This window comes from Heliconius melpomene, chromosome 13 (assembly GCF_056956725.1).
Source record: "Heliconius melpomene rosina isolate 202511_hmr_F chromosome 13, ASM5695672v1, whole genome shotgun sequence".
Classification (NCBI taxonomy): domain Eukaryota; kingdom Metazoa; phylum Arthropoda; class Insecta; order Lepidoptera; family Nymphalidae; genus Heliconius; species Heliconius melpomene.
This window is the reverse complement of record NC_140401.1, coordinates 18,043,061-18,056,048: the sequence shown is the minus strand read 5'-3', so window position 1 is coordinate 18,056,048 and position 12,988 is coordinate 18,043,061. Positions and strand designations below refer to the sequence as shown.

Here is a 12,988-nt window from a genome sequence, read left to right as displayed (position 1 = left end):
ATACCGTTACGTTCAGTGATAGTGTTCAGTCTAGTTTCCATAAATACAGAGTGTTAATAGTTTGAAAGTTGTACTGAAATAAAAATAATCCAGTACTCAATTTACGAAATTTTTTTTTTTTTTATCAAAGTAAATTGAAGAAAAACTAGGAATAAATCTACGTCTTTTGCCTCTACACCACGATAGGACTCGATTTATAAAAAAAAAAGTCGGCCAAAAAACATAACGTTGCGTTTTGTATAATTATATTTGGGAACTGCCGAAATAAATATAAATATATATGCTATCAATAAAAATAAGCTGTAAGAAGCGTATAAGAAGTTCGACGTAGCTCGATTAGAATCACAGTTCAAATGGTTAGAGCATTCGGACGGTGAACTAGAGGCACGGTTTTAAGTACCGCTACGTTAAATGTTTATTCGTTTATTATATTTTTATTTACTTAGCGTGTTTGTTATATTTTAAAATATTTTTTTTCGGTTTTACGGAAGAGAAACTAAAAAAATATCGACAATGCGCTTTGACTTCTTACTAGAATAAGGAAAAAGAAATAATTCACTTCTTAAACGGAAATCGAACTCACAACTGTCGCTCTTACTGAACTATAAATATTTCCCCGAATAAGACTTAAAGTCGTAGTGACTGATGGTCCTCAGCCAGACACAGGAAAATTACGCACTTTTATCGAAATTCTACGAATTACTATTACAATTTTCATTAGTTCTAATTGAATAATCCATATCGCATATTGACATAAGCGAGTTCACGTGAATTTCCAGAAGTGGTCAGGCTAGCATATTTTGTATGGTCGTAAGAGTTTCATTATGACTTTTTTTATAGTTTTTGTTAGGGGTTACGCTTACACGTAACGACTGTGGGTTCTATTGCCAATCGGGGGAAAGAATCAATTTTTATTTTCTCGCTCTGGTAACGAGACAAATTGATCGTCGGCGTCATGGAGCTCCTCCACTCAATTTACAATATTTTCAGAATAAAGTTCCCTCTATCTACCCTGTTTATGCGGAGTACAGTATTAATCTAAAAACATATAGGCTTTATTTTCACTTTAAGCCTAACATTTAGTAATGATAACTATGTCAAGTATGTAAAAATATTTATTAAATCATAATTTTAATTCCTATTCTTATGTTTGATTAAGAATAAACATAAGATAGAGTGTCTTTGATAAACTAAGGTGAAATGTTTTAGATACCTCGGAAGAAAAATCGAACCTACAACCACTTTTCAAGTAGCTATCTCCATATTGAGTATTCGTCAACACTTTCTCACTGTTTAACTCACTAAATATTTTAGCCATTCATAAATATATCTAGGTACTACAATTTCAACTAAAATAAAGCGAAAGCAATTAACGAGCATGTCACATGAAAGTTACAATGCGACTTCTTTGACAGAAATTAACGAATTTAATTTTCATATCCGATGTCCTCGAGCGTTAAAAAATTGAAAACCTTTTGTGTAATGTGAACAATATATTATATGTATATACGTATTTATATTAAGTACTAGGGGCCCCACGCGGTTTCGCTTGCTTTTTTTTAAAGCGCGGTCTTTATGGTTCCGAATTCCATTAAAAAAAATGAAATATTTATTATTTTCATTTTCCATTCGTACTACTCACGAGGTAAAGAGCGGCGTTGAGTTTCGCCACTCATAACGCATCGAATCGAGGATTTGACGGAAATTGGGGAACGTAGTGTCTTAACACAAAGTTCCCAGGTTCCTTCTGCCTACACTGCTATGTGTGGGATAGAGCTATGAAACTAACAATCTTTTATGCCCGGAGGGAATACTCAAATGATTTCCAAATACGCCATAAAACAGAACAAAGCCAAAATTTCATACGCACAACTTTCACAAAATACGAAATGAAGACAAAGCATTTAAATCGTAATGAAATTTCAATTTCTCTATACGGAACATATTAAGATATTTTACATACATATATACATATCATATTATATTATATTATATGAGGCATATTGTTTTAAATGTCGCTCATTAAGAGATATGTACAATAGAAAACTTTGCTGCGAACTCAATTAAGGTACTCGCGTATTGTAATCTTTGAGATGGATTGAACTAGGTTTTGGCCGCGTCTATCGTCTCTTGGGTTCGGGGAATATTTGATCTTTAGGCTATCGTGGCACAACGACACAGCTTCTGAATGTAAAGATGACGGTTGCAGGTTCAATTCGCTCTCGGGCGAATGAATTATTTTCATTTCCTCGCTCTCGTAACAAGACAAAGCGTGATGTTAACTTGTCTAACCGGTCAACACATAGTGTTTCGAATATTGTTGAGACGGAATGTCTTATATATATATATATATAATGACGGTATATATATATTAGTAAATACATACGTATATACGAATTGTAATTATTAAAGTAATTAAGAAGTTCATTTAAAAGTCAAATATTTTAAACACACGACGCCTGCTCTTTGCGTGAACTTTGTTCTGAAGTAGATAATCGAGGTCCTCTGTTACTTGAAGTGTATTATCTAATTTATCATTTAAAGCTTCATCCCGCATTAGGTACATCAGGTCAGGCCAGAGCAGGTCAGGCGAGGTAGTCAGAGGAAACGTAGTATCAAGGCTAGTATCAAGTCGTGTTTGCGCTTTCCGTCCGAATTAGAATAATGTTGAGTGGCGGACTCAACGTCGCCAGCTGTTTTGCTGGACGAGGATTTTAAAATAATTAATTCCGTATATCGGAATTGAATCCACAATTACTGCGCTTACTGTCACACTTTGTCCACTTGCACTACGATACGAGGGTATTACAGAATCACAACAAATCTATGGATAAATTACAACAAAAAATATTATTATTCACTTTTTATTTTGGGATATCCTAGAGTTAAGACACTCTGCTCCCCGTTTATCCTTTCCTAATGTAAAATGAAAATAATTTAAATAAGACCATTGCCCCGAGTAGGCATTGATCCTCCACTTGCTATTGCATAGTCGAAACCGTTGTGATACAGGGGCTCTAGCGTGTGACTATGAACGCGACGGTTGTGTGTTCGATTCCCACTCGAGAAAACGATATATTTGATATTTTCATTTTCTCGCTTTGATATCGAGGCAAAGTGCGGCATTCAGTTCCGCCACTCAACACGCAAAGACTTCAGATTTCAACGGATAGTTTTTATAGTCAAAAAAGTGTTCTTGAGATTTGCGCGTTCAACCATATAAACTCTTCAGCTTTATAATATTTGTTTATCAAATTTGCGACTGTATAATCGCTTCATTTCGCTCTACAGGTAGTCTGGAAGAGACGGCAGCTTTTGCCATGAGACCGCCTTTTTATATTAATTGTTGTATTTTCTTTTATATTTGGAAAATAATTGTAACATGCTAACTCACATCTTGTGGAGCATTTCGACGTACACAGTCGTATCTAGTGTTAAAGTCGTCTGTTCTGTTACTCCATTTTCCTCCGAATTCTCAAGGTATTGCGTGTTTAGTGGCGAAACTCATCGCCGCCATCATTACCAGAAATTCATTCCCCCGCGTCGAAAGCGAACTCACACGCTTGTATCTCTGCGCCACGATGGCCTCAAATAGATGTTTTTATTTTGTTATAATACTAGCGAGAAAAAACACACACAAACACATTGAATTCGTAAATCGACGTAAATAGACGCTAAAATCACTTAGCAGATATTGTTTACCTTTTTGTTTTGTACACAATAATGCCATCTTATCTATTAATCATTCCTTTTAAATACCATCCCCTTGTTCCGTCTGTTACATATTTAAACGTTAAATATATTGAAATTTATTCAACATAATATTTATCCAAGACCTTTAAAGTGCGCTTCAATCATCAAATAACATTTTATGAGAGAAGGTCAGTATTGTCAGTGTGAGGGAAGCTGTTGCCAGTACGTAAGGCAGTTTCCGTTGATACAAATAAAAGATAAGACACTCAACGGGTATTTTTCTTCAAAGAAGTATGTTTTAAACTTTCCACGGTTTGCTTAAAGAAATATATTTTTTTTCTTTTATTGATTTGAGTAAAAGCCTGAGTAAATAAATAATGTTACTTTTTACGTCAATTGATTGTTAATTTTCATACATCACGCTGTACGCTTCACACTGTATACCGCACACAGAAGGGCAGGCAGAAGGCACCCAGAGTTAAGACATTCCGTTCCCCACTTTCTGCCGAATAACTCAACGCATATACGCAATAACGAACTCAACGCCGCGCATTGCGTCGATACCAGCGAAGAAATGGAAATATAATGGAAATACATTTTCATATTAATTTAGTATCGCTACTGTTCAATGCACAGACACATTTTCACTTGTTGAAAACTGTTTCATAATATTATAAATAAAATTAAGTTAGTTAAATTGATGACGTATACATATGTATATTTTTAACTAATTAAATTTCCAATTTTTAACGAAACTCAGAATATTTCATACAAAACTGTAACTTTTTAACAAGCTCAATAGTAATATCAATTTGGTATGGATGTTAGTTATAAATGGTATTAATTAAGAATCAGCTTTTTTCCAGCTTCGCGCTGCACTTTCCGCTGAATTAAAAATTAGTTACAAATTAAAAGAACATATTAATTTATATTTTATTTAAAATATTTATGTATTTTATGCCATAATTATAAGTTTAGTAAAAAGCAAAAAAAGCTATTGTAAGATATTTCCAAAGTTTAAATTAATTTAATAATTTAACGCTATGCAAACATTAAAGATGTAGAGGTTGCAGTAATTAAAAAAAAAATTATAATATATTACAGCTTCACGCTGTATCCCACACACAGCAGGATAGGCAGAGGGAACGTAGTGTTAAGACACTCCACTTTTTGCCGAATTTTGGAGGCATTGCGTGTTGAGTGGCAGTATTTATTTATTTATTATAAATAAATATTACAATATACGAGTATTACAAAATAATGTAAGAAATTATCATAACTCTTTAAACCTTTTAAACTCAAAATCCAAATTTACATCCAATTTAGCAATTTCAATGTTATATAAACACGAAATGCTTTTATTATATATTTAATAATATATTATAAGATGTTTTCAGTAAATAAAACTTAAAATTAATAGAAAACTCATATGAGTGACTAAGCAGTGAAATTATAGTTTATAGTTATTTAAAAATTATATATATTATATACGAATAAAAAAAAACGTCTTGTCGAAATTCTTTGGAACTCTCAAAGTAAAAATCCATATTTTCAACCAATTTCATCCAATTTATCAATTACGAAATTATTTGAAAACACGTAAAACTCATTATATATTTATTAAATAATTTCGAAAATTTATATTCCGAAATATATCTTAAGTACCCATTCTAGAACTTAATAAAAAAAAATAACTTATGTAAGTAAACATCGAAGTTTAACAAATAACCAAAAATATTTTTGACTTTTTAAGTAAAAATTTAAACTTTCAATCAATTTAATCAATTTCGAAATTATTTCTACAACATTAATAGTTTATTATATATTTATTTAATGATCTTCAAAGCTTTTTCGTTATTAAAAATAAAAAAAAGAAACATTATGTGACTGAAAACTGAAGTTGTACAGTAATTTAAAATTTTTATTTATTATGTATTTATAAATAACGCAACAAATTAGGAAATCTTTGCAATTTTTAAAGTAAAAATCCACATTTTTATCCAATTTATTAATTTAAAATTTATACCAAAACAAAATGTCAAAACGTCAATGATAATATAATATATAATATATAAAAAGTCATAATTACCAATTAAGTACATCTTTTTTTTATTACAAATATTTAAAGAATTAAATTAATTTTTAATTATAGAATAAGTAAAAATTACGTGAGTAACAATTAACTTTTCAATATAAAAAACGAAAATAAATCAATGCTATCAATTTAAAAGCTATTTCAAAACACGAAAAGCTTATTAAATATACTTATTTAGAAAACGTATAATAATTTGAAAACTGATTAGGAATTATGTTTTCTAAGTGAACTTTAAAATATTAAAAGTACTTATTAAATATTTTTTTAATTATTTTAAAAACATATTTCGTAGTTAAAACTAAAAAAATGAATACAAAACTTACGTGATAGACTATCGAAGTAGTAGCGGGTGGTACCAGCGTGGCCTGCCCTCGCGCTCGCGTTCCTCACTGGCATCGCGTCGGGCTTTTATAGGCGCCGCCTAGAGCCGGGGCGCCGCCTCACTTGTTGAATTGTTATACTAGCTCCGGTTATGGGGTTTACGTTTGTTATTTTATTTTATAGTTTAACCCTATATAGAAATGTAGGCAGAGGAAACCTAGTGTTAAAACATATCTTCCCAATGCCCTAATTTTCGGGAGTTTTGATATTTATTTCTATTAGCTTCTCGCTGTATCCCGAAAATAGTAGAGTAGGCAGAGGGAACCTGGGCGCTTAGTGTTAAGAGACTTCGTTTCGTTTTCCAGGAAAATATGAATAACTTGACTAAAGGTTTTCTATCATTTATTTACACACATACATTTACGAAGTGATCTACCACCAAGTCCTAAGAACGAGGATTCGTATCTTATTACTAACAAAGTATACTAAATGAATCCTGATCCTCCTCATACATACATATATTCAGCCTATATGGAATAAATAAATATAAAAAAAATACATATACAATACATACATATATGTGTAATGTACGTTGTTTTTATTTAGATAAGCATTCTAACAAAAAGCCTTAAAATATTTTGGTAAATATTTTGTTATTTCCAATAATATTTTCTTATGTTTGATATAGAGTTAATCAAAACATAATATTATATGTACTGACATCGAAACAAGATGAAGATGCTACTTAATATTCAATGGAGTCATTGGGACCCCATCGCGTTGCAGGTTGAGGAGCAGTGCCTACGACTTAAGACCCAAATTTAAACTTAAGAACCCTCTTAGAAATGTCTAATATATGTGTCTAATGTATTTCAGGATTTGAACCCACAATGATGATCCACATGGTCCGTAAGATATGAGAAATAAAATATGAGAAACGAGGTTAATTCTACTATCTGAAAAAATAAATAAATGATTGCCTTTTCAAAAGCTTAATTAGATTAATCTTCCAAATATTTTTTTCGAAAAATCTTGAATAAATTACAATCTTGCATATATTTGCATTTGCGGGAATTGAAGCGACTACCTTCACACCCTCAAAACCTTTTATTTTATGTTTCACGCAAAACAACGCTAATAAAATAACATTTTTGTGAGCTTATTAGTAAATTAGTAGTTTACGCTCACGTTAATATAATAAAAGTTATCTCATGTCATAAAGATACGTTTTATTTATTAGGTAACGAAATTAATGTTAGTAGGTATATGGGAAATAGATTAAAATTTACCCTTTGAGTTCAGTGGCAGTGTGGTAATACATATATTTTTTGAGGCAATAATTTTTTTATGTCAAGTGCTTAAATACCTCGATAGCCTATGAGAAAATGTTAACTTGTTTTTTTTATATACTACTTTCGTTATTATCTTTCTAATTAATTATAATAATAAAACTATATTATTATTTTTAAATTAATTGTTTTTTATTGGATATTGAAATATTTCGTACCGTTTCGTTTTAGCCCTATGCTGTATTTTCCATGTATAGCAGGTTGGACAGAGGTAGCTTAGTAATATAATACTAGAGACATTGCGTGTAGAGTGACAGAACACAACACTCCACTCCACTTTACCGGAACCAGGAAATAATATAATTAATGTCCTCAAGGGACTAACATTTAGATGTTGCTCCGCTGCGCCATAGCGACCTCTTTACATTCGGATTTTGTTAATCAAAAAGAGACAAAGACAGTATCGACTTGTGTTGTGAAGAACCAGGAAGAATCTAAGTAGTTGCTCTTTTAATTTTATAGTGGTACATAATTCTATTGTCTAACATAAATTCAATTATAATTATAATAGTAACTATTCATACGTTATTTTTTTTCTCGCTTTATTCTTCACATAACCGAATAGGCAGAGGGAATAACACTCCATTCTCATTAAGATGCATCCGTTCTCCACTTTCTGCCAAATTCAGATCAGTCAGACACTGACAATTGAATGGCGGACTGGTGGAACTCAACGCTGCGGTCAATTTCATTATCAGAGTGAAGTAATTAAAATATTTCACTTCCTGGAGTGGGAATCGAACCAAAAACCTGCTGCGTTTACAGTCGTATGTTTACGTCCCTGCGCCACGACTGACCTCAAATTCAAATGCCCTTCATTAATAATACTAAAAAATAGTAAAAAATAATAATGAGTTACAACACTTGTAACATAATGAGGGTAGTTATTTTACTGCTACAGTTATTTTAATCTAGTTAGAATAATTGTTTTCACTTCTTTTAAATGTTTTTAAAGAATTATACCACACTACGGAAAGAAAATTATTGAAACGTTGAAGAATTTCGACGTAGTTTTATAAGTACGTATGGTTTAGTGGTCGGAACGCTTGGATGCCTTCCCAGAGTTGCGAGTGTAAGTACCGATATGTTTTTGTATGTTTACTAAAAAAATATACTATCCTATAAATTGTGAAATAACGAAAATAGTTCATTGGGTAGTCATCCTTTTTTATTTCATTAAATGTTTTATATTTCGCGTTGTCTCTTTATTTTTATAATTCTAAGTTTTTCTCTGATACAGGCAAACGGAATTAGACGCCGCAATTTATCTTGATAGAGTGGGTAACAGAAAACAATTTAAATGCCAACACGCCATGCCTCGAGAATTCCGTGGAAAAAGGGGAATGCAAATGTCTTAAAAACAGAACAAATGGAAATTGAACCCACGAACATCGCGCGTCCAATCAACGCTAACCTACATTTAGGTATTTTCTTATAAATGTAGTGATTTCAGACTAAACAAATAATATGTAATTTAACCTGGCTCCCCCTAAGAAAAATAATTCCTTCACTCGGTTTATAATTATTAATCTTAGTGTAACTAAAAACTTCGTAGACAATTATATTTTACTGTATGAACTTCCATAAATCTCATATGACAACACATTTCTAACTCGAATGGAAGAGGATCTCTTATCAATAAGCTAGAGAGTCAATATTAAATTTCTTTTAATAAGATATCGATAATAGATATAGGTGGACTAGTCTTTTTATTTCGCTTCACTTGTAATTTTGAATGTTTTTTTTAATTTACTGAGTAATTTTCTTTTTTCGAAGGAAGTTCCGAATACAGCTGGAAAAGTATACTGCATCATGTACCAACACATCTACGAAATAAGTTATTTTTTCAGCTCCCCACTTTCCGCCAAATTTTAAAAGCATTGGCATCTGTAGAAATGAAAATATTTAATATTTCCTTTCCTCGAGTGGGAATCGAACCCACAAAATCTCGCATTTACAGTCACACGCTTGTACCCCTGCGCCTTGACTTCCAATCGAGGAAATGCTATTTAATATTATATATGTGCTCCGCCATTCAACACGCGATTCCTCCAGATTTCGGTGAGCGTCGTGTCTCAACACAAGGCTCTTTGTGAGTACACTGCAAAATGCGGGATACAGCGTGAAGCTCTATACTAATAATATAAAAGGTAAAGAATTTGTTTGGTATTCCAAAGCACGATAATCTCAGGAACTGCTAGTGCGAATTGAATAATTCTTTGTGTTGGATAGTCAGATTTTCAAAATTGCAGTTCAACGGGAAGTAAGTTAAATTTGTGGCCATACAAACTTATTTGGAATGAAATTAAATAGAAATATAAGTTTGTAAGGATTTAACCTATCAAATACCTATAAATTTTAACTTTTCGGACTTTTTCCTAACATTTGTATAGTAAGTTTTCACTTTGTGCCAAATTTTATAACTGTAAGTCCGCGGGAAGTACCCTTTAAGTTTTGATTACGCGGCGAATTTCATACATACAAAATGCAGCAAAATCGATGCATGAATGCTCGTATATATCGATTGTGTTCACTTAGAAGCTTGAATTCTGCTGTGCTTCAAGGAATTATAGACCTAGATGCCTATTTGATGTTAATATCAGTTTAATAGCTTCACTTTAAGGGTTCCGTTACCTTTTGAGGTACGGAACCCTAAAACTAATAAAAAATGTACAGAGTATGTAGGTATCCATGTTGTGGTTTTTATTGAAGTCGGTTAAAATATGACGTAGCCCTCTACACGTCGACAAAGGCGTAGGCAGACCGCCCACCAGTTGCAGTCCGTGCCAAAATGTAACTATTTCACTGAACTTAATATTTTCATTTCCTAACTCTAGTAATAAGACAAAGCGAGAATTTGAGCTCCGCTACAAATCTCATTCAATATCCTGCACGTAAGAGGGTAGGCAAAGGCAAAGGGTATAATAGAGTGGCGAAACTCAACTATGCTTTATATTGTTACCAGAGCGAGGACAAGAAAATAATTCATTTCTCCGAGTGTCGAAATTGGATAGTGCATACAGAAAAGAATGTCATAACAATAGGTTTCCTCCGCCTACATAGCTCATATACGTCTATATAGTGTAAATCTAAAAAAAACGAAAAAACCTGTTGAGGTCAGAGCGAAGTAATTACAAATTGTGAGCACTTTGTTCAAGTGACAAGTTGCAATGAATAATTCATTGGCTGGATGCATCTTAATTTTGCTATATTAAGAAACTTACTATTAACTCTAACAGGTAGAACTTTGCCCTCTAGCGACATTTAATAAGCTTTTCTTGTTGTATTTTCTGTATACATTTATGTACGAGTGTATGACATGAGTGTCGACACTGTCGTGCATAGTATGTGATTGATAATGGTTGTTGTAGGTCTCAAGTATAAGTATAACAAATTATATTCCAGGAAAGAACTTGTATTTTTAGATTCAAAACCGGTTAATAAGATGTAGTATTATACTAAAAAAAATTATACGTAATAAAATAATTTTATAAAATATTTTTCCTGGGGCGGATTTGAACCCACAATCATGGCATAGGCGCATAAACTACCCTACAAAAACGAAATTCAATGAATCATGAAGACTTTTGACACCGTCTGCACTATCGTGAAAGGCGTAGGAGGCCCTTCGCCTACGTTTTTTTTCAGATATTTATAGCCAGAGTACCGATTCGAGGAACACTTGCTTTATATGTAAAAAGTGACAATCTTTTATCATGAAAATCAGCTCAACTGTGGCGGCTACTGGAGGCCTACCAAAGATTAACTGCATTTATGATAATCGTATAAGAATTTTTGTTCTTTTAACTACCCGCTGTATCTCTCATGTATTTATTGTAGGATCCCTTATACATACATGATATAAAGCGGGGTATAGAGATAAACCATAGTGCCAAGACACTCACACACTTTATGTATGAATTTACGAGAGAGACTTTGCATCTAATCAGAATTATTTTAATCTTGTTGATATTTCAAAAGTAGCATTGTATCGTATCACACGGTATTTTTAAGGCTGACTGTACAGTATAATCATCATCATCATCTTAAATACGTTGATTTTAAGTATTGTTAACACTTCCTAACTCTTATTGCACACTAAGGAAAAAGGGTAATTTTAAAATACTTTTCTTCAGCCCCATCGAGAATCATAATATAATAATTTGAATCGAAAATCAAAAAATGATAATTCTTCCGAATAGGAGTTCTACAATTGTTGTAATATCTGTATATTAGACGATGTCTCACTGTGTCACGATAAATATTGTTTTTAGCCTCACGCTGTTTCCTGCACATTGCAGGGTAAGCAGACGAAATCTGGGAACCTAGTGTTAACACTCCATTCCCATTAAGACACTTCCGTTCCCCTGAATTCTCACATACATTTAATATTTGCTCCCAAAACAATCAGGGCAATAGTCTTAACTATATTATATAGGTAAAATCCTTTTTCTTTATAAAAATATCAAAACCAACACGTGTAATTGAAATAATTTTTAATTACAACAAAATATACGGCAGAAATAATCGTTTAATCTAAGTCGACGGCGCCTAATGGTGGCCATAACTGTAAAAGTTATTTGTTTCACACCATAGCTGGTCGCCACAGGGCGTGGACTGTTAATTGAAACGTAATAAATTTTTATACTGATTTTATTGTATGAAACTGCTTTGAAGTTGTAAAAATTTACGTAGCACTAGTGCTGTAGACGTAGTCTGTAAATTGGAATAAACAGCTGTGAGTTCAATTTCGGGAAAAAGATCATATTTTTTAATTTCATTAATAAAATTTATTTATTTATTTATTGATCCACCAACATTTGTTTACATCAATACATACAAAAAAGATACATAGTACATGGAACTAAGACTAAATGTAACAAACACTTACAGGTAGATACATCTTGCTATAATAGACCGAAAATAAACTCCTAAGCGTAGAAAACAACACAAAACAAAAAAGAAAATTTTAAAAAATAAATAAATGTTAAATTTAATATATTTTTAGCATGTTTGATTTTTGGTGCTCAATATTAATCGAATCTTGCTAGTTGAATCAGCATTAATGTCAAATAGGTCACTGTACTCATTAACCAACTTGCAAAGTCTAGGAACAGGAGAGTTTGATCCAAACACTGTTTTCCGGGGTGGGGGATAAAGGAGGGTTATTATGTTACGGGGAAACCTCGCTGGTACACGTATATTAAACTTATTGAGTAGCTGAGGGCAGTCAATTCCGTTGGTAAAAATTTTAGAGACAAAAAATATATCTAACCGCCTTCTACGTTCTACTAAAGAAATCATTCGAAAGTGATTTAATTGCTGACAATAAGAAGGTAGTATCTTTTTTGAAATTCCGTTCGAGAATAATAGGTACCGTAAGAATCTTTTTTGTATTCGTTCTATTACTAAAGAATGGCTTGCAAAGTGAGGTCTCCATACTACTGAACAATATTCTAAGATGCTGCGAACAAGAGATGTGTACAGCAGTATCCGGACTCTGTTATCACGTAAACCTTTAATGTTCCTT

At 32.3% G+C, this 12,988-nt stretch overlaps 1 protein-coding gene across 1 annotated transcript in view; it reads right to left on the bottom strand.

Annotated features, from left to right (window-relative positions):
- The window catches only part of AstA (allatostatin A), a 40,853-nt gene extending 34,628 nt beyond the window's left edge, over positions 1-6,225 (bottom strand). The window contains exon 1 of the mRNA XM_085195967.1: positions 6,112-6,225. The gene's annotated coding sequence lies outside the window, so the exon portion shown is untranslated. The remainder of the gene's footprint in view (positions 1-6,111) is intronic.
- Between the last annotated feature and the right edge of the window lie 6,763 nt (positions 6,226-12,988).